General features: G+C 42.2%; 1 protein-coding gene and 32 non-coding genes across 33 annotated transcripts in view; 1 reads left to right on the top strand and 32 right to left on the bottom strand.

Annotated features, from left to right (window-relative positions):
• dync2h1 (dynein cytoplasmic 2 heavy chain 1) overlaps positions 1 to 25,168 on the top strand; it is a 208,879-nt gene that overhangs the window by 124,823 nt on the left and 58,888 nt on the right. The gene's annotated exons all lie outside the window — the stretch shown is intronic.
• On the bottom strand, positions 8,222 to 8,294 carry trnam-cau (transfer RNA methionine (anticodon CAU)). The gene has a single exon. It is a non-coding gene; the product is annotated as a tRNA-Met (tRNA).
• On the bottom strand, positions 8,737 to 8,809 carry trnam-cau (transfer RNA methionine (anticodon CAU)). Its single transcript has one exon. It is a non-coding gene; the product is annotated as a tRNA-Met (tRNA).
• On the bottom strand, positions 9,251 to 9,323 carry trnam-cau (transfer RNA methionine (anticodon CAU)). Its single transcript has one exon. It is a non-coding gene; the product is annotated as a tRNA-Met (tRNA).
• On the bottom strand, positions 9,766 to 9,838 carry trnam-cau (transfer RNA methionine (anticodon CAU)). Its single transcript has one exon. It is a non-coding gene; the product is annotated as a tRNA-Met (tRNA).
• trnam-cau (transfer RNA methionine (anticodon CAU)) lies at positions 10,279 to 10,351 on the bottom strand. Its single transcript has one exon. It is a non-coding gene; the product is annotated as a tRNA-Met (tRNA).
• On the bottom strand, positions 10,792 to 10,864 carry trnam-cau (transfer RNA methionine (anticodon CAU)). The gene has a single exon. It is a non-coding gene; the product is annotated as a tRNA-Met (tRNA).
• trnam-cau (transfer RNA methionine (anticodon CAU)) lies at positions 11,305 to 11,377 on the bottom strand. Its single transcript has one exon. It is a non-coding gene; the product is annotated as a tRNA-Met (tRNA).
• trnam-cau (transfer RNA methionine (anticodon CAU)) lies at positions 11,820 to 11,892 on the bottom strand. Its single transcript has one exon. It is a non-coding gene; the product is annotated as a tRNA-Met (tRNA).
• On the bottom strand, positions 12,333 to 12,405 carry trnam-cau (transfer RNA methionine (anticodon CAU)). The gene has a single exon. It is a non-coding gene; the product is annotated as a tRNA-Met (tRNA).
• On the bottom strand, positions 12,845 to 12,917 carry trnam-cau (transfer RNA methionine (anticodon CAU)). The gene has a single exon. It is a non-coding gene; the product is annotated as a tRNA-Met (tRNA).
• On the bottom strand, positions 13,358 to 13,430 carry trnam-cau (transfer RNA methionine (anticodon CAU)). Its single transcript has one exon. It is a non-coding gene; the product is annotated as a tRNA-Met (tRNA).
• Positions 13,873 to 13,945, bottom strand: trnam-cau (transfer RNA methionine (anticodon CAU)). Its single transcript has one exon. It is a non-coding gene; the product is annotated as a tRNA-Met (tRNA).
• Positions 14,388 to 14,460, bottom strand: trnam-cau (transfer RNA methionine (anticodon CAU)). The gene has a single exon. It is a non-coding gene; the product is annotated as a tRNA-Met (tRNA).
• On the bottom strand, positions 14,901 to 14,973 carry trnam-cau (transfer RNA methionine (anticodon CAU)). The gene has a single exon. It is a non-coding gene; the product is annotated as a tRNA-Met (tRNA).
• trnam-cau (transfer RNA methionine (anticodon CAU)) lies at positions 15,414 to 15,486 on the bottom strand. The gene has a single exon. It is a non-coding gene; the product is annotated as a tRNA-Met (tRNA).
• Positions 15,928 to 16,000, bottom strand: trnam-cau (transfer RNA methionine (anticodon CAU)). Its single transcript has one exon. It is a non-coding gene; the product is annotated as a tRNA-Met (tRNA).
• trnam-cau (transfer RNA methionine (anticodon CAU)) lies at positions 16,441 to 16,513 on the bottom strand. The gene has a single exon. It is a non-coding gene; the product is annotated as a tRNA-Met (tRNA).
• On the bottom strand, positions 16,956 to 17,028 carry trnam-cau (transfer RNA methionine (anticodon CAU)). Its single transcript has one exon. It is a non-coding gene; the product is annotated as a tRNA-Met (tRNA).
• Positions 17,469 to 17,541, bottom strand: trnam-cau (transfer RNA methionine (anticodon CAU)). The gene has a single exon. It is a non-coding gene; the product is annotated as a tRNA-Met (tRNA).
• Positions 18,495 to 18,567, bottom strand: trnam-cau (transfer RNA methionine (anticodon CAU)). The gene has a single exon. It is a non-coding gene; the product is annotated as a tRNA-Met (tRNA).
• Positions 19,008 to 19,080, bottom strand: trnam-cau (transfer RNA methionine (anticodon CAU)). The gene has a single exon. It is a non-coding gene; the product is annotated as a tRNA-Met (tRNA).
• On the bottom strand, positions 19,521 to 19,593 carry trnam-cau (transfer RNA methionine (anticodon CAU)). The gene has a single exon. It is a non-coding gene; the product is annotated as a tRNA-Met (tRNA).
• Positions 20,036 to 20,108, bottom strand: trnam-cau (transfer RNA methionine (anticodon CAU)). The gene has a single exon. It is a non-coding gene; the product is annotated as a tRNA-Met (tRNA).
• On the bottom strand, positions 20,549 to 20,621 carry trnam-cau (transfer RNA methionine (anticodon CAU)). Its single transcript has one exon. It is a non-coding gene; the product is annotated as a tRNA-Met (tRNA).
• trnam-cau (transfer RNA methionine (anticodon CAU)) lies at positions 21,062 to 21,134 on the bottom strand. The gene has a single exon. It is a non-coding gene; the product is annotated as a tRNA-Met (tRNA).
• On the bottom strand, positions 21,575 to 21,647 carry trnam-cau (transfer RNA methionine (anticodon CAU)). Its single transcript has one exon. It is a non-coding gene; the product is annotated as a tRNA-Met (tRNA).
• trnam-cau (transfer RNA methionine (anticodon CAU)) lies at positions 22,090 to 22,162 on the bottom strand. Its single transcript has one exon. It is a non-coding gene; the product is annotated as a tRNA-Met (tRNA).
• On the bottom strand, positions 22,604 to 22,676 carry trnam-cau (transfer RNA methionine (anticodon CAU)). The gene has a single exon. It is a non-coding gene; the product is annotated as a tRNA-Met (tRNA).
• On the bottom strand, positions 23,117 to 23,189 carry trnam-cau (transfer RNA methionine (anticodon CAU)). The gene has a single exon. It is a non-coding gene; the product is annotated as a tRNA-Met (tRNA).
• trnam-cau (transfer RNA methionine (anticodon CAU)) lies at positions 23,630 to 23,702 on the bottom strand. Its single transcript has one exon. It is a non-coding gene; the product is annotated as a tRNA-Met (tRNA).
• Positions 24,145 to 24,217, bottom strand: trnam-cau (transfer RNA methionine (anticodon CAU)). The gene has a single exon. It is a non-coding gene; the product is annotated as a tRNA-Met (tRNA).
• Positions 24,660 to 24,732, bottom strand: trnam-cau (transfer RNA methionine (anticodon CAU)). The gene has a single exon. It is a non-coding gene; the product is annotated as a tRNA-Met (tRNA).

Below are 25,168 nucleotides of genomic sequence, written 5' to 3'. Positions count from 1 at the left end.
CGTAATTCTTAATTTGAGAGAGATTGCTCAGAATGATGAGCTCTATACTGTAACCTTATTTTTTGGTAACTCACATCATTCGCATCTGCAGATACTCTGCTGTAGAGAGGGGTGTGTTTTTTTTTTTTGTTTGTTTGTTTTTTTTCTCCTTCCTATAAGCACCTTCTACCTTAACATTCCACTCAAACAAAATGTCCTCAAGCAAGGCTTTTTATGATGACGTTCTGAGAAATAGTTTGCTTTTCCACTTGTCATAATTCTGGTTGTTTTGATGTCATCTGTTTTCATGATAGTCCTCTCTATCCTCTCTGTCTGTGCTGCTTTCCATCTCCTCGCTGTGAGAATGCCACTGTTCTTGAGTAAATGCCATACACATCTCTCTCTCTCTCTCTCTCTCTCTCTCTCTCTCTCTCTCTCTCTCTCTCTCTCTCCCTCTCCCTCCCTCTCCCTCTCTCTCTCTCTCTCTCTCTCTCTCTCTCTCTCTCTCTCTCTCTCTCTCTCTCACATGCACACACTCTCACACGGTCATGAAGCTGCCAGAGAGTGGTTAGTTTACTGTGCCTAATGAGCCCATTCATTTAGTCCAGATAATCCTCCTAATGGCATGTTGGCTTCTGACAGCACTATCTGGGACTCTGCTAATTGGTGTCAGGTGAAAGTAATATGTAGACATTTTTGAGTGTGTGTAGTATGTGTGTTCATATGTTTGTATAAAACGAATACTCAGTCCTGTGTTCCAGTATGCTTGAGATACCAGTTGATAGTTTAGAAGGCTGCCAGTATATTTTGTTGCTGCTGTTGTTGTTGTTGTTGTTGTGTTTTGGTTGTTTTGTTTTTTTTGTGTGGTAGGTTATGCCTTAGGGATTTTGTGTGTTTGTCTCCATCTTTATGTCCATATTTCTCTCTGTTTCATCTGTAGTACCCAAACTCCAAACCCTCAAAAATGTGAAAAAAAAGCTTATGAAACATTTTGTTTATGTATTTATATATTTTTATTTTAATTGAAGATGTTAGATTGTCTATCCAATATACTGCACTGCATAAGGCCCTCTCTCTGCCACTCATTGCTCTTATAGCTGTTTCCCTTGATCCTCACCTTTTTCATGCTTCTGTGCCTGTTTCCCCATTTAGCTCCATCTGTCTTTCACAGCATCCTAACACCCATTTTCATTTTATGACCCCCTCCAAATCTCTTGTATCTTTGCACATAGACAGATATAGAAGGACAAGCAGGTGGAGAGACAACTGAGATTGGCAGGCAGGTGAAAAAATGTGCAAATAGGCAGACTTACAACAAGAGACAACTAAATTTAATGAACTTCTGAATGAGAAATCTGAAAATAAGTAAGATTTAAAAAATATTTAATTCAGATGTGAACCTCTGGTAATTATTATGAATTCTGTGCTAAGTTACTAAGGTGTCTCTCAGATCAAAATTAGATCACATACAATCCTAACAATTATAGCTGCTGCGCAGCGATGGGTCGCTGACACACCTGGTAAGAAAGGGGCAGGACACAGGCCTGGAGGGGACAGATGAACAATAGGGACAAAATGAACACAGCAGACTAAAATACAATAAACATTATAGCTGCTGCACAGCAATGGTCAGGTCCAGGCAAGTTTAGGCAATTCTGAGCAACAAGTAGAGAATAGGAAGATGAAAAGAAAGGTGGCATTCTTATGTGTGTTTTGCATTAGCTGAGGCTTGAACTCACAGTTTCTGGTTTCTGGCATTAAGGATAATGCTTTATCTCACTGAGCTAATTGGCAAGTGTCAGTTGATGTGAGGCTTCACAAATTGACTAAGCCAGTCACATGACAGCAGCCGCCTATGCATGGAAAGGCAGATTTCAAACCACTGTAAAAAAAAAAAAAAAAAAAAAAAGGTCATCAAGGCAAAAATCTGACGATGATCCGGCATGGGACTGGACCTTTGTGCAAAGTTTGCTGAGTTTTGGCACATGGGAATGTTGCACAAGCTGAGGCTTGAACTCACAATCTTTGACACTGCGGACTGGCCTCTATCTCACTGAGCTAAAATTTCATATGTAGCTCCACAAACTGCCTGAGCCAATCACTGACATGCAGGAAAGCAGCCAGCTATGCATGGAAAGGCAGATTTTAAACAGCTGTCAAAAATTCAGTCAAGACAAAAATCTGAAAATACACATATTGCATCTAGACAGCATGGAGATATTGATCATTTGTTTTTAACAATGATTGATTTGCTCCATAAGTGAAAAACTGATGTTTAAAATTGCCATTCTTGCATTGACTCCAATTGTTCACATTAGAGCAAAATTCAAAATGCTGTCAAAAATTCAGTTTTTGAGATAAAATTCTGAAATTTGACACACATCATCTACCATGACTCTAGAATTTTGTCAATTTTTTTTCATGAACATTGAAGATTTATTTAGCAAGAATATGCAGGTATATGTTTACAGTACCGTACAGTACAGTCAAACATTTTGATGCACTGTAGGCTCACCAACAAAGTTTGGTGAGTTTTCATCCATGGGAAGTATGATTTCCTCGGAAGAAGAAGAAGGAAAGAAAGAAAGAAAGAAAGAAAGAATTCCTGGAAATACAATAGTGTCCTGGTAGCTTAGGCTGCCCATACCCTAAAAAGCAGGTATAGCTGGCCTAGTCTAGGTGAGGAAAATCACTGGCTTGGTTGCTCCAGTGACAAAACTCGTGCTTGCTTAGGTAGTAATTTCAATCAGCCGAGCTCTCTTAGCAAGGCCAGTTCTGTCTGGAAAGAGCCATAGCCTGTGATTTCTGTTAAAAGTGGGTGAAACTGACCAGCTCAGTATCATAAAGACTGTGTTTGTGTGAATAGAGAGGTGAAGAGAGACTGAGTGGACATTTAGCGTGTGAAGAAGGTACAATGAGAGAGGAGGTGAAGGGACTGGCGTTTTGGGTAGTTTTACTGACTGTCTCTGGCACTTTCTCTGATCCAGGGTCAATTTGAGTAGTCAGTCAGATACTAAGCAATCAACAGGCACAATCTAGAATATGGATTGGAATATGTTACATTTGTTTGGAACTTTTTTTAATGTCCAGTTTGAAGAGCAGGGCCATGGCCCTGTCTCTACGTGAGATTAAAATGCGTCTTTGGTGATCTGATGACAAGTGGACAGCTCTCAGTCTGTCTGTTCAAATGTGTCTCTGTATGAGTCTCAACTGCCCACTTGTGATCAGATCTTACTTTCTTACTCTATACGCAAATAAATACATATAAATTACATTTGCAGGCTGTTTTATTTTTTAGTTGAGAGAGAGAGAGAGAGAGACAGAGAGAGAAAGAGAGAGAGAGAGAGAGATGCATTGTCATATGCACAGTGGAACAGATGATAACACTGTTAAATGCCATTCAGAATAGAATGGCATTGAACAGGCACCAGGTATTTTACAAAAGGGAGAGAGATTTGGTGCCTTACTGTGCTTTGGGGGAAGTTGATGCAGTTGTCAACATAATAGCTGCAATTTTATTATAATTGTTCAGAATTTTTACAGATTTTTTTTTTCTTTACAGAAAAATATGAGCTATGTGCTATCCCATTTGCAATAATCCTATTTCGGTTTTTGTTCCCTTTTTTCTGTTACCTTTTCTGAGGCTTTTTGTAGCATAGATAGTCAGCAAACCAGGGAACACCCAATCAACTTATTTATCATCTGGTGTGGGAGAAAACAAGCCACAACAATCCATTATTGGATATAGAATCTCTTCACAAAATAACATATATTTTTGATGAAAATACTCAAAGGCTGTTGTGTGGTATCCTGCATAGCCAATAAGCTCAAAATTTCCAGAACTTAAATTTATGTTTAGGCAATTTACCTTAGTTGTTCACAATATTTGCAACTAAATCACTGTGCTCAAATGGACTGTGTTGGCAAGTTTAGGTTGGCTGTGATTGAAACACTGACTATAAACATGTTCTTTTTCATATCAAGGTGTTTTTCAAATCTAAATGACAAGTTTGTCTTCATATGTGTCTGTGTGTGTATAAAGGAGTGTTTGAGATTATATAAACATGGCACAAAAAGTAAGGGAATTTGTGTTTAGTAGATTATTTCTTTGTTGTAACAATGCTTCTTGGCAATAAATTTCATATCGTTGGAAAGCCTGATTATTTCCCTTTGAAATGGTGCCGCAGTTGTAAGGAACATGCATTTGTGGGATGAGCAGCAGAGCTGAGTATGTGGGTTGCGCCCATGAAAATTTTGCCAAATTTGCTGCTGCTGTCCCAGGGTAGCAAGGAGGATGTTATGGGAAAATGGACTCCTTTCATCAGCTACAGTGGCCGGAGAAGGCAGCTTTTCTCCCGTAGGCAGGACGAAGAAGAGTCACTGCTTGCAGGAGAGAAACACTGTAAGTGTCACATGCTGGTGTAATGTGCCAGCAAGTGGGGGTTAAAAGAGCTTAGCCTGATGCATTATGACTTAAAAAAAAAAAATGCATGTAAAACAGCCATTGCTTTTTCATACAGCGGACTGATTTACCTTGTCTTTGCAGATCTCTAGCCTGCGGTTGAAAATTTTTAGTTCCTTGAAAAGGAACTAAAAGATGGTTTGGTGGAAACAACACAAAACATCACGAAATCCAGTGGGGAAGGTTGGTCATAGGTCAAGGTGGCATTCACTGACTTTGCCTACTGAATGGCTGAAGGGGGCATGTCTTATGATCAAAACATTGCCTGAAGTGAGTGAGTCAATAAATCCTTAACAATTGTACTTATAGTGGACCTTTACAGGTTAGCTAGTTAACTACCATAAAACTAACTTTTACGTAAACCAACTTTTACACTTGGCTAGTGTCGCGGAATCTGAGGATGAAGACACTAGTTTTCTTTTCTTTTCAGATTTATTTTGACAGTCAACTTGTAAGTAATAAATCGTTAGAAATAAAGACACCTGCTGATGTTCATGGCCCCCTGCTACCAGAAAAAGAGACCCCTAGGGTGGGCACTTTCAAATTTATACCTTAACAGAGTGGGTTGTTCTTTGCAGTATAGAGTTCTTTTTCATGATTGGATACAGTAAAGATAAAGCCAGGGTAAAACCAATGAATGATCTGCAGGGGTTCTTGAAGGGCAATTCAAATGAAATTGTAAATTTATTTATTAATTTAAACTATTTCTTAGATTACAGCATTTCTACTTTTATAGTAAGCCAACATACAACAAAGTGTTGTTAAAGCTTTCAATTTCCTGATTAAGAAAATGGGTCAAATAGTAACGTTAGCCACTGGAAATTGGATGTAGGTGAATTTTTACATTCTGAACTTACTGACACAGTAGCACAGCTAATGTAGGAGGGACAACTGACAGGAAAATGTAACCTTTACTTGACAGATTTAATACAGTGTAAACATGGCATATCATAGGACTTACATCGAACAACAGGTTTCATGCGTACTCCAGTAATGAGTTTCATCCATATGTAGTCTAACAGCATTCACCTCCTCATGTTCACTAAGATTAAAAAAAAAAAAAGTTAAGGAAGAAATAGAAATACAGATTACATATTTGGTTCAGAAAGACGTGTCTGTTTACACTCTGCCAACTTGTGGCTACAGTGTGTCCCATTACTGTCTGAGGTGGTTTGAGATGTGGGTGAGAGATGTGGGTTAGTGTGATCAGACTGCTGTCCAGTCATTCAAGAGGAATTGTAATATTAGGTGTAAATGTTATGTTTTGTGTCTGTCTGGCCTTCTAGCAAGGGAGTTGTTTGGATGGAGAGGTGGTGGTGTGTGTGTGTGTGTGTGTGTGTGTGTGTGTGTGTGTGTGTGTGTGTGTGTGTGTGTGTATACATCCCTCTCTCCCTGAAACCCCACCCGCATTTGTCAATCATATCCCACACACGTATACACTCATACACACACAACAATGCTTAAAAAAGCCCAATGAGGTATCTTAACCTTGGAGAAATATATTACTTTGGTCATCAGCATGTCCATTATATGAATATTCATTAATGAATAAATGAAGGCCAAACATTCCTTATATTTAGTTAGACTTATATTAGTTATTCTCTTCCATAATGGCTCGCCCCTTCCCCTGTCACAAACACAGAATGATGAAATTACTTCTCTCTCTTCTTAGCCTGGTTTACAGGGTTAATTACTGTATGATGCCTAAAGGGTCCATATTCATCATCACACAAAAAAGTGTTTACCATAAAATGGAAACATAGATTTGTATATAAGAAATATCTACTTTTTTGCTTTTTTGTTTTGTCTAAAAAGTCTCTGTGGTTTAACCTTGCCAGTTTATCATTTTGAGTAAATGTTCATTTACTTTAAATGATGAAACAGTCAGTATCATTAGGGTTTGACATTACCATGGCCCTGTGGCCACAAAAAGTTACTCTTTTGCCACCACATATTCCATGTATGTGTCCCTCTGTGGACACCATATTGTGAGCCTTGACCAAATCAGGGTTACGGTTCCATAAACATCTCATCCTTCATGCATAGTTTTAGTTTTTAGCTCAACACTACACAAACAGCAATAACAGCACCGTACTAGTACCGCAAGCACCGTACTAGTTGCGGGCTAGCTACCGATATGTTGGGGCTATTCAAGTATGATTTTACAAAGCCATTAATCAAACTGTTAACATGATTAACATTACAGAAGAACCAGAAACACAAAAGGCAAAGAACAAAAAACTAAACAGCAACAAAAATTTAGGTGTGAATGGAAGGAGGAATTTAAGTTTCTAGAATATGACGCATTTCAGAATTGAATACACTACGGTGTGTGCTGCCAGTTTCCACAACTAGTTGAGAAGACTAGCTTGTTTTTCAGCACAAACGATGAATTCAGTACAGTACCTCTCAGTTGATGCGAAAAGCAGGCAACACATTGCATAGCTTCACTCCTTGCAGTTGTATCACCTGAAATTCCCCCCAGGGGACACAAACATAAAATGGAGAGTGGATAGAGAGAGATGATTTTAAGATCTTCAACATTTCATACTATTCTGTACATCCCGAAATTTTGTTTGGTGCTTTTTCCTTTACTGTTTTTACTAAAGTTTACATTTGGACCACCAAAATGTGCTTTGGCAACCAAATTTAGGGGGTTGATGGCATGTATGGGCCAATACTTAAAGATAATAGGGTGCACTCACATTAGGCCCAGTCGTTCTGAAGCACAAATGCCCACCCTCCCCAGTCCCCCGCTGGCCTGCACTCACATTACCCCAACCCCAACCATACTGAAGCATGGTTGCCTCTGGTACGTTCGTCACAGAGACACAGAGAACATGGTTGATTATTGATTGCGTGAGGCGGCGATTCACAGTTAATCGCGCTGCATGCATAAAACGATTTTTGTGGAGGCAGGAGGAAACGCGGTCACATGATTTACATAATATCCACATTTGGGCGCTGCATGCGTGACCGTGCATGTGCTCGTGCATGACCACCCGTACAGTACTGAAGCACACCTCCTCCAACCGTGCCAGAGCGGAGGAAGTGTACTATACTGAAGCACAGAAGGGAGCGCTCACACTAGTCAAATAATCCGGATTTTGGGGTCAAACGTGCTTGGGCACGGTACGAATGGGCTAATGTGAGTGGGCCTGTCTGCCCTTCAACTGGAAAGGCAGTCAACCCATGAAGTGCCCTTGAGTGAGGCAGTTAACTTCTGCCACCACCAGGGCCTTTTCTTCTATGGTAGAGTTTGGCTGGCCTGTGCTGGCCTGTGTTTTGGGCCATGAAGTGCCAATATTGTAAACTGCTTTGATCACCCTGCAAGCATTAGTTTTGATCACCCTAACAGCATTTATTTTGCCAGTACCAGCTGGCAGTCACTTAGTAACTCTGTCTCTTACAGAACCTACTATGGTCTATAGATATTGATTTACTCATGTCAGATATTTTATATATCTTATCGAAAACTCCACCAGATAATTTCACTGAGTACCCTACCTCCAAGAAGAGAGAAGGGAGTAAGTGAAATCACCTGGCAGAGTTTTAGGTTGGAATGACAACCTGAAGCCTCTTGACCTTCTATGACACCAGTTTGACACCACTGATCAGTGGGTTTGTTACTTGAAGTTGTTGGTTACTGTTTCAAACGATCCCTCTTTCAACTTCAGTGCTTAACTAGTAGGTGACTTTCTCTTGAATGGAGCGTCATTTTGTGGCAGATCTTCCCTTGCTTGTGTATTGTTTTCAGCTGATTGATACGTTTAAAACACTTGCCCCGTGTGAGGCTCGAACTCACGACCTTCAGATTATGAGACTGACGCGCTGCCTACTGCGCCAACGAGGCTTGCAGCACCCTTGTTTCCTATTGTAAAAAATGATCAATAAGCAACTGATTGGCATCCTTGCTGTCTGTAAATGCTGAGTAGAGCATGTATTGCAGAGATTTTTTTTGGAACATTTCAGTTCTGATAGTATTATCGTTATCGTCTTAATATCTGCCCAGGAAAAAAACAATCGAGGATCAACTCTTCAATTCCCTTTGCGCGATCCCCTTACCAGTCGGCAACAGCCTACCTTCAACGCTGGTGATATATGTTTGAACACATTGTCATTGATTATTTTCTGGTTTGTTACTTGAGGTTGTTGGTTATTGTTTCAAACGATCCCTCTTTCAACTTCAGTGCTTAACTAGTAGGTGACTCTTACTCTTGAACGGAGCGTCGCTTTGTGGCAGGTCTTCCCTTGCTTGTGTATTGTTTTCAGCTGATTGATACGTTTAAAACACTTGCCCCGTGTGAGGCTCGAACTCACGACCTTCAGATTATGAGACTGACGCGCTGCCTACTGCGCCAACGAGGCCTGCAGCGCCCTTGTTTCCTATGGGAAAAAAGGATCAATAAGCAACTGATTGGCATCCTTGCTGTCTGTAAATGCTGAGTAGAGCACAGATTGCAGAGATTTTTTGAAAGATTTCAGTTCTGATAGTATTATCGTTATCGTCTTAATATCTGCCCAGGAAAAAAAACAATCGAGGATCAACTCTTCAATTCCCTTTGCGCGATCCCCTTACCAGTCGGCAACAGCCTGCCTTCAACGCTGGTGATATATGTTTGAACACATTGTCATTGATTATTTTCTGGTTTGTTACTTGAGGTTGTTGGTTATTGTTTCAAACGATCCCTCTTTCAACTTCAGTGCTTAACTAGTAGGTGACTCTTACTCTTGAACGGAGCGTCGCTTTGTGGCAGGTCTTCCCTTGCTTGTGTATTGTTTTCAGCTGATTGATACGTTTAAAACACTTGCCCCGTGTGAGGCTCGAACTCACGACCTTCAGATTATGAGACTGACGCGCTGCCTACTGCGCCAACGAGGCTTGCAGCACCCTTGTTTCCTATTGTAAAAAATGATCAATAAGCAACTGATTGGCATCCTTGCTGTCTGTAAATGCTGAGTAGAGCATGTATTGCAGAGATTTTTTTTGGAACATTTCAGTTCTGATAGTATTATCGTTATCGTCTTAATATCTGCCCAGGAAAAAAACAATCGAGGATCAACTCTTCAATTCCCTTTGCGCGATCCCCTTACCAGTCGGCAACAGCCTACCTTCAACGCTGGTGATATATGTTTGAACACATTGTCATTGATTATTTTCTGGTTTGTTACTTGAGGTTGTTGGTTATTGTTTCAAACGATCCCTCTTTCAACTTCAGTGCTTAACTAGTAGGTGACTCTTACTCTTGAACGGAGCGTCGCTTTGTGGCAGGTCTTCCCTTGCTTGTGTATTGTTTTCAGCTGATTGATACGTTTAAAACACTTGCCCCGTGTGAGGCTCGAACTCACGACCTTCAGATTATGAGACTGACGCGCTGCCTACTGCGCCAACGAGGCCTGCAGCACCCTTGTTTCCTATGGGAAAAAAGGATCAATAAGCAACTGATTGGCATCCTTGCTGTCTCTAAATGCTGAGTAGAGCACAGATTGCAGAGATTTTTTGAAAGATTTCAGTTCTGATAGTATTATCGTTATCGTCTTAATATCTGCCCAGGAAAAAAACAATCGAGGATCAACTCTTCAATTCCCTTTGCGCGATCCCCTTACCAGTCGGCAACAGCCTGCCTTCAACGCTGGTGATATATGTTTGAACACATTGTCATTGATTATTTTCTGGTTTGTTACTTGAGGTTGTTGGTTATTGTTTCAAACGATCCCTCTTTCAACTTCAGTGCTTAACTAGTAGGTGACTCTTACTCTTGAACGGAGCGTCGCTTTGTGGCAGGTCTTCCCTTGCTTGTGTATTGTTTTCAGCTGATTGATACGTTTAAAACACTTGCCCCGTGTGAGGCTCGAACTCACGACCTTCAGATTATGAGACTGACGCGCTGCCTACTGCGCCAACGAGGCCTGCAGCACCCTTGTTTCCTATGGGAAAAAAGGATCAATAAGCAACTGATTGGCATCCTTGCTGTCTCTAAATGCTGAGTAGAGCACAGATTGCAGAGATTTTTTGAAAGATTTCAGTTCTGATAGTATTATCGTTATCGTCTTAATATCTGCCCAGGAAAAAAACAATCGAGGATCAACTCTTCAATTCCCTTTGCGCGATCCCCTTACCAGTCGGCAACAGCCTGCCTTCAACGCTGGTGATATATGTTTGAACACATTGTCATTGATTATTTTCTGGTTTGTTACTTGAGGTTGTTGGTTATTGTTTCAAACGATCCCTCTTTCAACTTCAGTGCTTAACTAGTAGGTGACTCTTACTCTTGAACGGAGCGTCGCTTTGTGGCAGGTCTTCCCTTGCTTGTGTATTGTTTTCAGCTGATTGATACGTTTAAAACACTTGCCCCGTGTGAGGCTCGAACTCACGACCTTCAGATTATGAGACTGACGCGCTGCCTACTGCGCCAACGAGGCCTGCAGCGCCCTTGTTTCCTATGGGAAAAAAGGATCAATAAGCAACTGATTGGCATCCTTGCTGTCTCTAAATGCTGAGTAGAGCACAGATTGCAGAGATTTTTTGAAAGATTTCAGTTCTGATAGTATTATCGTTATCGTCTTAATATCTGCCCAGGAAAAAAACAATCGAGGATCAACTCTTCAATTCCCTTTGCGCGATCCCCTTACCAGTCGGCAACAGCCTGCCTTCAACGCTGGTGATATATGTTTGAACACATTGTCATTGATTATTTTCTGGTTTGTTACTTGAGGTTGTTGGTTATTGTTTCAAACGATTCCTCTTTCAACTTCAGTGCTTAACTAGTAGGTGACTCTTACTCTTGAACGGAGCGTCGCTTTGTGGCAGGTCTTCCCTTGCTTGTGTATTGTTTTCAGCTGATTGATACGTTTAAAACACTTGCCCCGTGTGAGGCTCGAACTCACGACCTTCAGATTATGAGACTGACGCGCTGCCTACTGCGCCAACGAGGCCTGCAGCACCCTTGTTTCCTATGGGAAAAAAGGATCAATAAGCAACTGATTGGCATCCTTGCTGTCTGTAAATGCTGAGTAGAGCACGTATTGCAGAGATTTTTTTTGGAACATTTCAGTTCTGATAGTATTATCGTTATCGTCTTAATATCTGCCCAGGAAAAAAACAATCGAGGATCAACTCTTCAATTCCCTTTGCGCGATCCCCTTACCAGTCGGCAACAGCCTACCTTCAACGCTGGTGATATATGTTTGAACACATTGTCACTGATTATTTTTTGGTTTGTTACTTGAGGTTGTTGGTTATTGTTTCAAACGATCCCTCTTTCAACTTCAGTGCTTAACTAGTAGGTGACTCTTACTCTTGAACGGAGCGTCGTTTTGTGGCAGGTCTTCCCTTGCTTGTGTATTGTTTTCAGCTGATTGATACGTTTAAAACACTTGCCCCGTGTGAGGCTCGAACTCACGACCTTCAGATTATGAGACTGACGCGCTGCCTACTGCGCCAACGAGGCCTGCAGCACCCTTGTTTCCTATGGGAAAAAAGGATCAATAAGCAACTGATTGGCATCCTTGCTGTCTCTAAATGCTGAGTAGAGCACAGATTGCAGAGATTTTTTGAAAGATTTCAGTTCTGATAGTATTATCGTTATCGTCTTAATATCTGCCCAGGAAAAAAACAATCGAGGATCAACTCTTCAATTCCCTTTGCGCGATCCCCTTACCAGTCGGCAACAGCCTACCTTCAACGCTGGTGATATATGTTTGAACACATTGTCATTGATTATTTTCTGGTTTGTTACTTGAGGTTGTTGGTTATTGTTTCAAACGATCCCTCTTTCAACTTCAGTGCTTAACTAGTAGGTGACTCTTACTCTTGAACGGAGCGTCGCTTTGTGGCAGGTCTTCCCTTGCTTGTGTATTGTTTTCAGCTGATTGATACGTTTAAAACACTTGCCCCGTGTGAGGCTCGAACTCACGACCTTCAGATTATGAGACTGACGCGCTGCCTACTGCGCCAACGAGGCCTGCAGCACCCTTGTTTCCTATGGGAAAAAAGGATCAATAAGCAACTGATTGGCATCCTTGCTGTCTCTAAATGCTGAGTAGAGCACAGATTGCAGAGATTTTTTGAAAGATTTCAGTTCTGATAGTATTATCGTTATCGTCTTAATATCTGCCCAGGAAAAAAACAATCGAGGATCAACTCTTCAATTCCCTTTGCGCGATCCCCTTACCAGTCGGCAACAGCCTGCCTTCAACGCTGGTGATATATGTTTGAACACATTGTCATTGATTATTTTCTGGTTGTTACTTGAGGTTGTTGGTTATTGTTTCAAACGATCCCTCTTTCAACTTCAGTGCTTAACTAGTAGGTGACTCTTACTCTTGAACGGAGCGTCGCTTTGTGGCAGGTCTTCCCTTGCTTGTGTATTGTTTTCAGCTGATTGATACGTTTAAAACACTTGCCCCGTGTGAGGCTCGAACTCACGACCTTCAGATTATGAGACTGACGCGCTGCCTACTGCGCCAACGAGGCCTGCAGCGCCCTTGTTTCCTATGGGAAAAAAGGATCAATAAGCAACTGATTGGCATCCTTGCTGTCTCTAAATGCTGAGTAGAGCACAGATTGCAGAGATTTTTTGAAAGATTTCAGTTCTGATAGTATTATCGTTATCGTCTTAATATCTGCCCAGGAAAAAAACAATCGAGGATCAACTCTTCAATTCCCTTTGCGCGATCCCCTTACCAGTCGGCAACAGCCTGCCTTCAACGCTGGTGATATATGTTTGAACACATTGTCATTGATTATTTTCTGGTTTGTTACTTGAGGTTGTTGGTTATTGTTTCAAACGATTCCTCTTTCAACTTCAGTGCTTAACTAGTAGGTGACTCTTACTCTTGAACGGAGCGTCGCTTTGTGGCAGGTCTTCCCTTGCTTGTGTATTGTTTTCAGCTGATTGATACGTTTAAAACACTTGCCCCGTGTGAGGCTCGAACTCACGACCTTCAGATTATGAGACTGACGCGCTGCCTACTGCGCCAACGAGGCCTGCAGCACCCTTGTTTCCTATGGGAAAAAAGGATCAATAAGCAACTGATTGGCATCCTTGCTGTCTGTAAATGCTGAGTAGAGCACGTATTGCAGAGATTTTTTTTGGAACATTTCAGTTCTGATAGTATTATCGTTATCGTCTTAATATCTGCCCAGGAAAAAAACAATCGAGGATCAACTCTTCAATTCCCTTTGCGCGATCCCCTTACCAGTCGGCAACAGCCTACCTTCAACGCTGGTGATATATGTTTGAACACATTGTCACTGATTATTTTCTGGTTTGTTACTTGAGGTTGTTGGTTATTGTTTCAAACGATCCCTCTTTCAACTTCAGTGCTTAACTAGTAGGTGACTCTTACTCTTGAACGGAGCGTCGTTTTGTGGCAGGTCTTCCCTTGCTTGTGTATTGTTTTCAGCTGATTGATACGTTTAAAACACTTGCCCCGTGTGAGGCTCGAACTCACGACCTTCAGATTATGAGACTGACGCGCTGCCTACTGCGCCAACGAGGCTTGCAGCACCCTTGTTTCCTATTGTAAAAAATGATCAATAAGCAACTGATTGGCATCCTTGCTGTCTGTAAATGCTGAGTAGAGCACGTATTGCAGAGATTTTTTTTGGAACATTTCAGTTCTGATAGTATTATCGTTATCGTCTTAATATCTGCCCAGGAAAAAAACAATCGAGGATCAACTCTTCAATTCCCTTTGCGCAATCCCCTTACCAGTCGGCAACAGCCTACCTTCAACGCTGGTGATATATGTTTGAACACATTGTCATTGATTATTTTCTGGTTTGTTACTTGAGGTTGTTGGTTATTGTTTCAAACGATCCCTCTTTCAACTTCAGTGCTTAACTAGTAGGTGACTCTTACTCTTGAACGGAGCGTCGTTTTGTGGCAGGTCTTCCCTTGCTTGTGTATTGTTTTCAGCTGATTGATACGTTTAAAACACTTGCCCCGTGTGAGGCTCGAACTCACGACCTTCAGATTATGAGACTGACGCGCTGCCTACTGCGCCAACGAGGCCTGCAGCACCCTTGTTTCCTATGGGAAAAAAGGATCAATAAGCAACTGATTGGCATCCTTGCTGTCTGTAAATTCTGAGTAGAGCACAGATTGCAGAGATTTTTTGAAAGATTTCAGTTCTGATAGTATTATCGTTATCGTCTTAATATCTGCCCAGGAAAAAAACAATCGAGGATCAACTCTTCAATTCCCTTTGCGCGATCCCCTTACCAGTCGGCAACAGCCTGCCTTCAACGCTGGTGATATATGTTTGAACACATTGTCATTGATTATTTTCTGGTTTGTTACTTGAGGTTGTTGGTTATTGTTTCAAACGATCCCTCTTTCAACTTCAGTGCTTAACTAGTAGGTGACTCTTACTCTTGAACGGAGCGTCGCTTTGTGGCAGGTCTTCCCTTGCTTGTGTATTGTTTTCAGCTGATTGATACGTTTAAAACACTTGCCCCGTGTGAGGCTCGAACTCACGACCTTCAGATTATGAGACTGACGCGCTGCCTACTGCGCCAACGAGGCCTGCAGCGCCCTTGTTTCCTATGGGAAAAAAGGATCAATAAGCAACTGATTGGCATCCTTGCTGTCTCTAAATGCTGAGTAGAGCACAGATTGCAGAGATTTTTTGAAAGATTTCAGTTCTGATAGTATTATCGTTATCGTCTTAATATCTGCCCAGGAAAAAAACAATCGAGGATCAACTCTTCAATTCCCTTTGCGCGATCCCCTTACCAGTCGGCAACAGCCTGCCTTCAACGCTGGTGATATATGTTTGAACACATTGTCATTGATTATTTTCTGGTTTGTTACTTGAGGTTGTTGGTTATTGTTTCAAACGATTCCTCTTTCAACTTCAGTGCTTAACTAGTAGGTGACTCTTACTCTTGAACGGAGCGTCGCTTTGTGGCAGGTCTTCCCTTGCTTGTGTATTGTTTTCAGCTGATTGATACGTTTAAAACACTTGCCCCGTGTGAGGCTCGAACTCACGACCTTCAGATTATGAGACTGACGCGCTGCCTACTGCGCCAACGAGGCCTGCAGCACCCTTGTTTCCTATGGGAAAAAAGGATCAATAAGCAACTGATTGGCATCCTTGCTGTCTGTAAATGCTGAGTAGAGCACGTATTGCAGAGATTTTTTTGGAACATTTCAGTTCTGATAGTATTATCGTTATCGTCTTAATATCTGCCCAGGAAAAAAACAATCGAGGATCAACTCTTCAATTCCCTTTGCGCGATCCCCTTACCAGTCGGCAACAGCCTACCTTCAACGCTGGTGATATATGTTTGAACACATTGTCATTGATTATTTTCTGGTTTGTTACTTGAGGTTGTTGGTTATTGTTTCAAACGATCCCTCTTTCAACTTCAGTGCTTAACTAGTAGGTGACTCTTACTCTTGAACGGAGCGTCGTTTTGTGGCAGGTCTTCCCTTGCTTGTGTATTGTTTTCAGCTGATTGATACGTTTAAAACACTTGCCCCGTGTGAGGCTCGAACTCACGACCTTCAGATTATGAGACTGACGCGCTGCCTACTGCGCCAACGAGGCCTGCAGCACCCTTGTTTCCTATGGGAAAAAAGGATCAATAAGCAACTGATTGGCATCCTTGCTGTCTGTAAATGCTGAGTAGAGCACAGATTGCAGAGATTTTTTGAAAGATTTCAGTTCTGATAGTATTATCGTTATCGTCTTAATATCTGCCCAGGAAAAAAACAATCGAGGATCAACTCTTCAATTCCCTTTGCGCGATCCCCTTACCAGTCGGCAACAGCCTGCCTTCAACGCTGGTGATATATGTTTGAACACATTGTCATTGATTATTTTCTGGTTTGTTACTTGAGGTTGTTGGTTATTGTTTCAAACGATCCCTCTTTCAACTTCAGTGCTTAACTAGTAGGTGACTCTTACTCTTGAACGGAGCGTCGTTTTGTGGCAGGTCTTCCCTTGCTTGTGTATTGTTTTCAGCTGATTGATACGTTTAAAACACTTGCCCCGTGTGAGGCTCGAACTCACGACCTTCAGATTATGAGACTGACGCGCTGCCTACTGCGCCAACGAGGCCTGCAGCACCCTTGTTTCCTATGGGAAAAAAGGATCAATAAGCAACTGATTGGCATCCTTGCTGTCTGTAAATGCTGAGTAGAGCACGTATTGCAGAGATTTTTTTTGGAACATTTCAGTTCTGATAGTATTATCGTTATCGTCTTAATATCTGCCCAGGAAAAAAACAATCGAGGATCAACTCTTCAATTCCCTTTGCGCGATCCCCTTACCAGTCGGCAACAGCCTACCTTCAACGCTGGTGATATATGTTTGAACACATTGTCACTGATTATTTTCTGGTTTGTTACTTGAGGTTGTTGGTTATTGTTTCAAACGATCCCTCTTTCAACTTCAGTGCTTAACTAGTAGGTGACTCTTACTCTTGAACGGAGCGTCGCTTTGTGGCAGGTCTTCCCTTGCTTGTGTATTGTTTTCAGCTGATTGATACGTTTAAAACACTTGCCCCGTGTGAGGCTCGAACTCACGACCTTCAGATTATGAGACTGACGCGCTGCCTACTGCGCCAACGAGGCCTGCAGCACCCTTGTTTCCTATGGGAAAAAAGGATCAATAAGCAACTGATTGGCATCCTTGCTGTCTCTAAATGCTGAGTAGAGCACAGATTGCAGAGATTTTTTGAAAGATTTCAGTTCTGATAGTATTATCGTTATCGTCTTAATATCTGCCCAGGAAAAAAACAATCGAGGATCAACTCTTCAATTCCCTTTGCGCGATCCCCTTACCAGTCGGCAACAGCCTGCCTTCAACGCTGGTGATATATGTTTGAACACATTGTCATTGATTATTTTCTGGTTTGTTACTTGAGGTTGTTGGTTATTGTTTCAAACGATCCCTCTTTCAACTTCAGTGCTTAACTAGTAGGTGACTCTTACTCTTGAACGGAGCGTCGCTTTGTGGCAGGTCTTCCCTTGCTTGTGTATTGTTTTCAGCTGATTGATACGTTTAAAACACTTGCCCCGTGTGAGGCTCGAACTCACGACCTTCAGATTATGAGACTGACGCGCTGCCTACTGCGCCAACGAGGCCTGCAGCACCCTTGTTTCCTATGGGAAAAAAGGATCAATAAGCAACTGATTGGCATCCTTGCTGTCTCTAAATGCTGAGTAGAGCACAGATTGCAGAGATTTTTTGAAAGATTTCAGTTCTGATAGTATTATCGTTATCGTCTTAATATCTGCCCAGGAAAAAAACAATCGAGGATCAACTCTTCAATTCCCTTTGCGCGATCCCCTTACCAGTCGGCAACAGCCTGCCTTCAACGCTGGTGATATATGTTTGAACACATTGTCATTGATTATTTTCTGGTTTGTTACTTGAGGTTGTTGGTTATTGTTTCAAACGATCCCTCTTTCAACTTCAGTGCTTAACTAGTAGGTGACTCTTACTCTTGAACGGAGCGTCGCTTTGTGGCAGGTCTTCCCTTGCTTGTGTATTGTTTTCAGCTGATTGATACGTTTAAAACACTTGCCCCGTGTGAGGCTCGAACTCACGACCTTCAGATTATGAGACTGACGCACTGCCTACTGCGCCAACGAGGCCTGCAGCACCCTTGTTTCCTATGGGAAAAAAGGATCAATAAGCAACTGATTGGCATCCTTGCTGTCTCTAAATGCTGAGTAGAGCACAGATTGCAGAGATTTTTTGAAAGATTTCAGTTCTGATAGCATTATCGTTATCGTCTTAATATCTGCCCAGGAAAAAAACAATCGAGGATCAACTCTTCAATTCCCTTTGCGCGATCCCCTTACCAGTCGGCAACAGCCTACCTTCAACGCTGGTGATATATGTTTGAACACATTGTCATTGATTATTTTCTGGTTTGTTACTTGAGGTTGTTGGTTATTGTTTCAAACGATCCCTCTTTCAACTTCAGTGCTTAACTAGTAGGTGACTCTTACTCTTGAACGGAGCGTCGCTTTGTGGCAGGTCTTCCCTTGCTTGTGTATTGTTTTCAGCTGATTGATACGTTTAAAACACTTGCCCCGTGTGAGGCTCGAACTCACGACCTTCAGATTATGAGACTGACGCGCTGCCTACTGCGCCAACGAGGCCTGCAGCACCCTTGTTTCCTATGGGAAAAAAGGATCAATAAGCAACTGATTGGCATCCTTGCTGTCTCTAAATGCTGAGTAGAGCACAGATTGCAGAGATTTTTTGAAAGATTTCAGTTCTGATAGTATTATCGTTATCGTCTTAATATCTGCCCAGGAAAAAAACAATCGAGGATCAACTCTTCAATTCCCTTTGCGCGATCCCCTTACCAGTCGGCAACAGCCTGCCTTCAACGCTGGTGATATATGTTTGAACACATTGTCATTGATTATTTTCTGGTTTGTTACTTGAGGTTGTTGGTTATTGTTTCAAACGATCCCTCTTTCAACTTCAGTGCTTAACTAGTAGGTGACTCTTACTCTTGAACGGAGCGTCGCTTTGTGGCAGGTCTTCCCTTGCTTGTGTATTGTTTTCAGCTGATTGATACGTTTAAAACACTTGCCCCGTGTGAGGCTCGAACTCACGACCTTCAGATTATGAGACTGACGCGCTGCCTACTGCGCCAACGAGGCCTGCAGCGCCCTTGTTTCCTATGGGAAAAAAGGATCAATAAGCAACTGATTGGCATCCTTGCTGTCTGTAAATGCTGAGTAGAGCACAGATTGCAGAGATTTTTTGAAAGATTTCAGTTCTGATAGTATTATCGTTATCGTCTTAATATCTGCCCAGGAAAAAAACAATCGAGGATCAACTCTTCAATTCCCTTTGCGCGATCCCCTTACCAGTCGGCAACAGCCTGCCTTCAACGCTGGTGATATATGTTTGAACACATTGTCATTGATTATTTTCTGGTTTGTTACTTGAGGTTGTTGGTTATTGTTTCAAACGATTCCTCTTTCAACTTCAGTGCTTAACTAGTAGGTGACTCTTACTCTTGAACGGAGCGTCGCTTTGTGGCAGGTCTTCCCTTGCTTGTGTATTGTTTTCAGCTGATTGATACGTTTAAAACACTTGCCCCGTGTGAGGCTCGAACTCACGACCTTCAGATTATGAGACTGACGCGCTGCCTACTGCGCCAACGAGGCCTGCAGCACCCTTGTTTCCTATGGGAAAAAAGGATCAATAAGCAACTGATTGGCATCCTTGCTGTCTGTAAATGCTGAGTAGAGCACGTATTGCAGAGATTTTTTTTGGAACATTTCAGTTCTGATAGTATTATCGTTATCGTCTTAATATCTGCCCAGGAAAAAAACAATCGAGGATCAACTCTTCAATTCCCTTTGCGCGATCCCCTTACCAGTCGGCAACAGCCTACCTTCAACGCTGGTGATATATGTTTGAACACATTGTCACTGATTATTTTTTGGTTTGTTACTTGAGGTTGTTGGTTATTGTTTCAAACGATCCCTCTTTCAACTTCAGTGCTTAACTAGTAGGTGACTCTTACTCTTGAACGGAGCGTCGTTTTGTGGCAGGTCTTCCCTTGCTTGTGTATTGTTTTCAGCTGATTGATACGTTTAAAACACTTGCCCCGTGTGAGGCTCGAACTCACGACCTTCAGATTATGAGACTGACGCGCTGCCTACTGCGCCAACGAGGCCTGCAGCACCCTTGTTTCCTATGGGAAAAAAGGATCAATAAGCAACTGATTGGCATCCTTGCTGTCTCTAAATGCTGAGTAGAGCACAGATTGCAGAGATTTTTTGAAAGATTTCAGTTCTGATAGTATTATCGTTATCGTCTTAATATCTGCCCAGGAAAAAAACAATCGAGGATCAACTCTTCAATTCCCTTTGCGCGATCCCCTTACCAGTCGGCAACAGCCTACCTTCAACGCTGGTGATATATGTTTGAACACATTGTCATTGATTATTTTCTGGTTTGTTACTTGAGGTTGTTGGTTATTGTTTCAAACGATCCCTCTTTCAACTTCAGTGCTTAACTAGTAGGTGACTCTTACTCTTGAACGGAGCGTCGCTTTGTGGCAGGTCTTCCCTTGCTTGTGTATTGTTTTCAGCTGATTGATACGTTTAAAACACTTGCCCCGTGTGAGGCTCGAACTCACGACCTTCAGATTATGAGACTGACGCGCTGCCTACTGCGCCAACGAGGCCTGCAGCACCCTTGTTTCCTATGGGAAAAAAGGATCAATAAGCAACTGATTGGCATCCTTGCTGTCTCTAAATGCTGAGTAGAGCACAGATTGCAGAGATTTTTTGAAAGATTTCAGTTCTGATAGTATTATCGTTATCGTCTTAATATCTGCCCAGGAAAAAAACAATCGAGGATCAACTCTTCAATTCCCTTTGCGCGATCCCCTTACCAGTCGGCAACAGCCTGCCTTCAACGCTGGTGATATATGTTTGAACACATTGTCATTGATTATTTTCTGGTTTGTTACTTGAGGTTGTTGGTTATTGTTTCAAACGATCCCTCTTTCAACTTCAGTGCTTAACTAGTAGGTGACTCTTACTCTTGAACGGAGCGTCGCTTTGTGGCAGGTCTTCCCTTGCTTGTGTATTGTTTTCAGCTGATTGATACGTTTAAAACACTTGCCCCGTGTGAGGCTCGAACTCACGACCTTCAGATTATGAGACTGACGCGCTGCCTACTGCGCCAACGAGGCCTGCAGCGCCCTTGTTTCCTATGGGAAAAAAGGATCAATAAGCAACTGATTGGCATCCTTGCTGTCTCTAAATGCTGAGTAGAGCACAGATTGCAGAGATTTTTTGAAAGATTTCAGTTCTGATAGTATTATCGTTATCGTCTTAATATCTGCCCAGGAAAAAAACAATCGAGGATCAACTCTTCAATTCCCTTTGCGCGATCCCCTTACCAGTCGGCAACAGCCTGCCTTCAACGCTGGTGATATATGTTTGAACACATTGTCATTGATTATTTTCTGGTTTGTTACTTGAGGTTGTTGGTTATTGTTTCAAACGATTCCTCTTTCAACTTCAGTGCTTAACTAGTAGGTGACTCTTACTCTTGAACGGAGCGTCGCTTTGTGGCAGGTCTTCCCTTGCTTGTGTATTGTTTTCAGCTGATTGATACGTTTAAAACACTTGCCCCGTGTGAGGCTCGAACTCACGACCTTCAGATTATGAGACTGACGCGCTGCCTACTGCGCCAACGAGGCCTGCAGCACCCTTGTTTCCTATGGGAAAAAAGGATCAATAAGCAACTGATTGGCATCCTTGCTGTCTGTAAATGCTGAGTAGAGCACGTATTGCAGAGATTTTTTTTGGAACATTTCAGTTCTGATAGTATTATCGTTATCGTCTTAATATCTGCCCAGGAAAAAAACAATCGAGGATCAACTCTTCAATTCCCTTTGCGCGATCCCCTTACCAGTCGGCAACAGCCTACCTTCAACGCTGGTGATATATGTTTGAACACATTGTCACTGATTATTTTTTGGTTTGTTACTTGAGGTTGTTGGTTATTGTTTCAAACGATCCCTCTTTCAACTTCAGTGCTTAACTAGTAGGTGACTCTTACTCTTGAACGGAGCGTCGTTTTGTGGCAGGTCTTCCCTTGCTTGTGTATTGTTTTCAGCTGATTGATACGTTTAAAACACTTGCCCCGTGTGAGGCTCGAACTCACGACCTTCAGATTATGAGACTGACGCGCTGCCTACTGCGCCAACGAGGCCTGCAGCACCCTTGTTTCCTATGGGAAAAAAGGATCAATAAGCAACTGATTGGCATCCTTGCTGTCTCTAAATGCTGAGTAGAGCACAGATTGCAGAGATTTTTTGAAAGATTTCAGTTCTGATAGTATTATCGTTATCGTCTTAATATCTGCCCAGGAAAAAAAACAATCGAGGATCAACTCTTCAATTCCCTTTGCGCGATCCCCTTACCAGTCGGCAACAGCCTACCTTCAACGCTGGTGATATATGTTTGAACACATTGTCATTGATTATTTTCTGGTTTGTTACTTGAGGTTGTTGGTTATTGTTTCAAACGATCCCTCTTTCAACTTCAGTGCTTAACTAGTAGGTGACTCTTACTCTTGAACGGAGCGTCGCTTTGTGGCAGGTCTTCCCTTGCTTGTGTATTGTTTTCAGCTGATTGATACGTTTAAAACACTTGCCCCGTGTGAGGCTCGAACTCACGACCTTCAGATTATGAGACTGACGCGCTGCCTACTGCGCCAACGAGGCCTGCAGCACCCTTGTTTCCTATGGGAAAAAAGGATCAATAAGCAACTGATTGGCATCCTTGCTGTCTCTAAATGCTGAGTAGAGCACAGATTGCAGAGATTTTTTGAAAGATTTCAGTTCTGATAGTATTATCGTTATCGTCTTAATATCTGCCCAGGAAAAAAACAATCGAGGATCAACTCTTCAATTCCCTTTGCGCGATCCCCTTACCAGTCGGCAACAGCCTGCCTTCAACGCTGGTGATATATGTTTGAACACATTGTCATTGATTATTTTCTGGTTTGTTACTTGAGGTTGTTGGTTATTGTTTCAAACGATCCCTCTTTCAACTTCAGTGCTTAACTAGTAGGTGACTCTTACTCTTGAACGGAGCGTCGCTTTGTGGCAGGTCTTCCCTTGCTTGTGTATTGTTTTCAGCTGATTGATACGTTTAAAACACTTGCCCCGTGTGAGGCTCGAACTCACGACCTTCAGATTATGAGACTGACGCGCTGCCTACTGCGCCAACGAGGCCTGCAGCGCCCTTGTTTCCTATGGGAAAAAAGGATCAATAAGCAACTGATTGGCATCCTTGCTGTCTCTAAATGCTGAGTAGAGCACAGATTGCAGAGATTTTTTGAAAGATTTCAGTTCTGATAGTATTATCGTTATCGTCTTAATATCTGCCCAGGAAAAAAACAATCGAGGATCAACTCTTCAATTCCCTTTGCGCGATCCCCTTACCAGTCGGCAACAGCCTGCCTTCAACGCTGGTGATATATGTTTGAACACATTGTCATTGATTATTTTCTGGTTTGTTACTTGAGGTTGTTGGTTATTGTTTCAAACGATTCCTCTTTCAACTTCAGTGCTTAACTAGTAGGTGACTCTTACTCTTGAACGGAGCGTCGCTTTGTGGCAGGTCTTCCCTTGCTTGTGTATTGTTTTCAGCTGATTGATACGTTTAAAACACTTGCCCCGTGTGAGGCTCGAACTCACGACCTTCAGATTATGAGACTGACGCGCTGCCTACTGCGCCAACGAGGCCTGCAGCACCCTTGTTTCCTATGGGAAAAAAGGATCAATAAGCAACTGATTGGCATCCTTGCTGTCTGTAAATGCTGAGTAGAGCACGTATTGCAGAGATTTTTTTTGGAACATTTCAGTTCTGATAGTATTATCGTTATCGTCTTAATATCTGCCCAGGAAAAAAACAATCGAGGATCAACTCTTCAATTCCCTTTGCGCGATCCCCTTACCAGTCGGCAACAGCCTACCTTCAACGCTGGTGATATATGTTTGAACACATTGTCACTGATTATTTTCTGGTTTGTTACTTGAGGTTGTTGGTTATTGTTTCAAACGATCCCTCTTTCAACTTCAGTGCTTAACTAGTAGGTGACTCTTACTCTTGAACGGAGCGTCGTTTTGTGGCAGGTCTTCCCTTGCTTGTGTATTGTTTTCAGCTGATTGATACGTTTAAAACACTTGCCCCGTGTGAGGCTCGAACTCACGACCTTCAGATTATGAGACTGACGCGCTGCCTACTGCGCCAACGAGGCTTGCAGCACCCTTGTTTCCTATTGTAAAAAATGATCAATAAGCAACTGATTGGCATCCTTGCTGTCTGTAAATGCTGAGTAGAGCACGTATTGCAGAGATTTTTTTTGGAACATTTCAGTTCTGATAGTATTATCGTTATCGTCTTAATATCTGCCCAGGAAAAAAACAATCGAGGATCAACTCTTCAATTCCCTTTGCGCAATCCCCTTACCAGTCGGCAACAGCCTACCTTCAACGCTGGTGATATATGTTTGAACACATTGTCATTGATTATTTTCTGGTTTGTTACTTGAGGTTGTTGGTTATTGTTTCAAACGATCCCTCTTTCAACTTCAGTGCTTAACTAGTAGGTGACTCTTACTCTTGAACGGAGCGTCGTTTTGTGGCAGGTCTTCCCTTGCTTGTGTATTGTTTTCAGCTGATTGATACGTTTAAAACACTTGCCCCGTGTGAGGCTCGAACTCACGACCTTCAGATTATGAGACTGACGCGCTGCCTACTGCGCCAACGAGGCCTGCAGCACCCTTGTTTCCTATGGGAAAAAAGGATCAATAAGCAACTGATTGGCATCCTTGCTGTCTGTAAATTCTGAGTAGAGCACAGATTGCAGAGATTTTTTGAAAGATTTCAGTTCTGATAGTATTATCGTTATCGTCTTAATATCTGCCCAGGAAAAAAACAATCGAGGATCAACTCTTCAATTCCCTTTGCGCGATCCCCTTACCAGTCGGCAACAGCCTGCCTTCAACGCTGGTGATATATGTTTGAACACATTGTCATTGATTATTTTCTGGTTTGTTACTTGAGGTTGTTGGTTATTGTTTCAAACGATCCCTCTTTCAACTTCAGTGCTTAACTAGTAGGTGACTCTTACTCTTGAACGGAGCGTCGCTTTGTGGCAGGTCTTCCCTTGCTTGTGTATTGTTTTCAGCTGATTGATACGTTTAAAA

Source organism: Myripristis murdjan, chromosome 13 (assembly GCF_902150065.1).
Source record: "Myripristis murdjan chromosome 13, fMyrMur1.1, whole genome shotgun sequence".
In the NCBI taxonomy this organism is placed as follows: Eukaryota; Metazoa; Chordata; class Actinopteri; order Holocentriformes; family Holocentridae; genus Myripristis; species Myripristis murdjan.
Note: the sequence above shows the minus strand (reverse complement) of the source record. Positions and strands in the feature narration are given on the sequence as shown.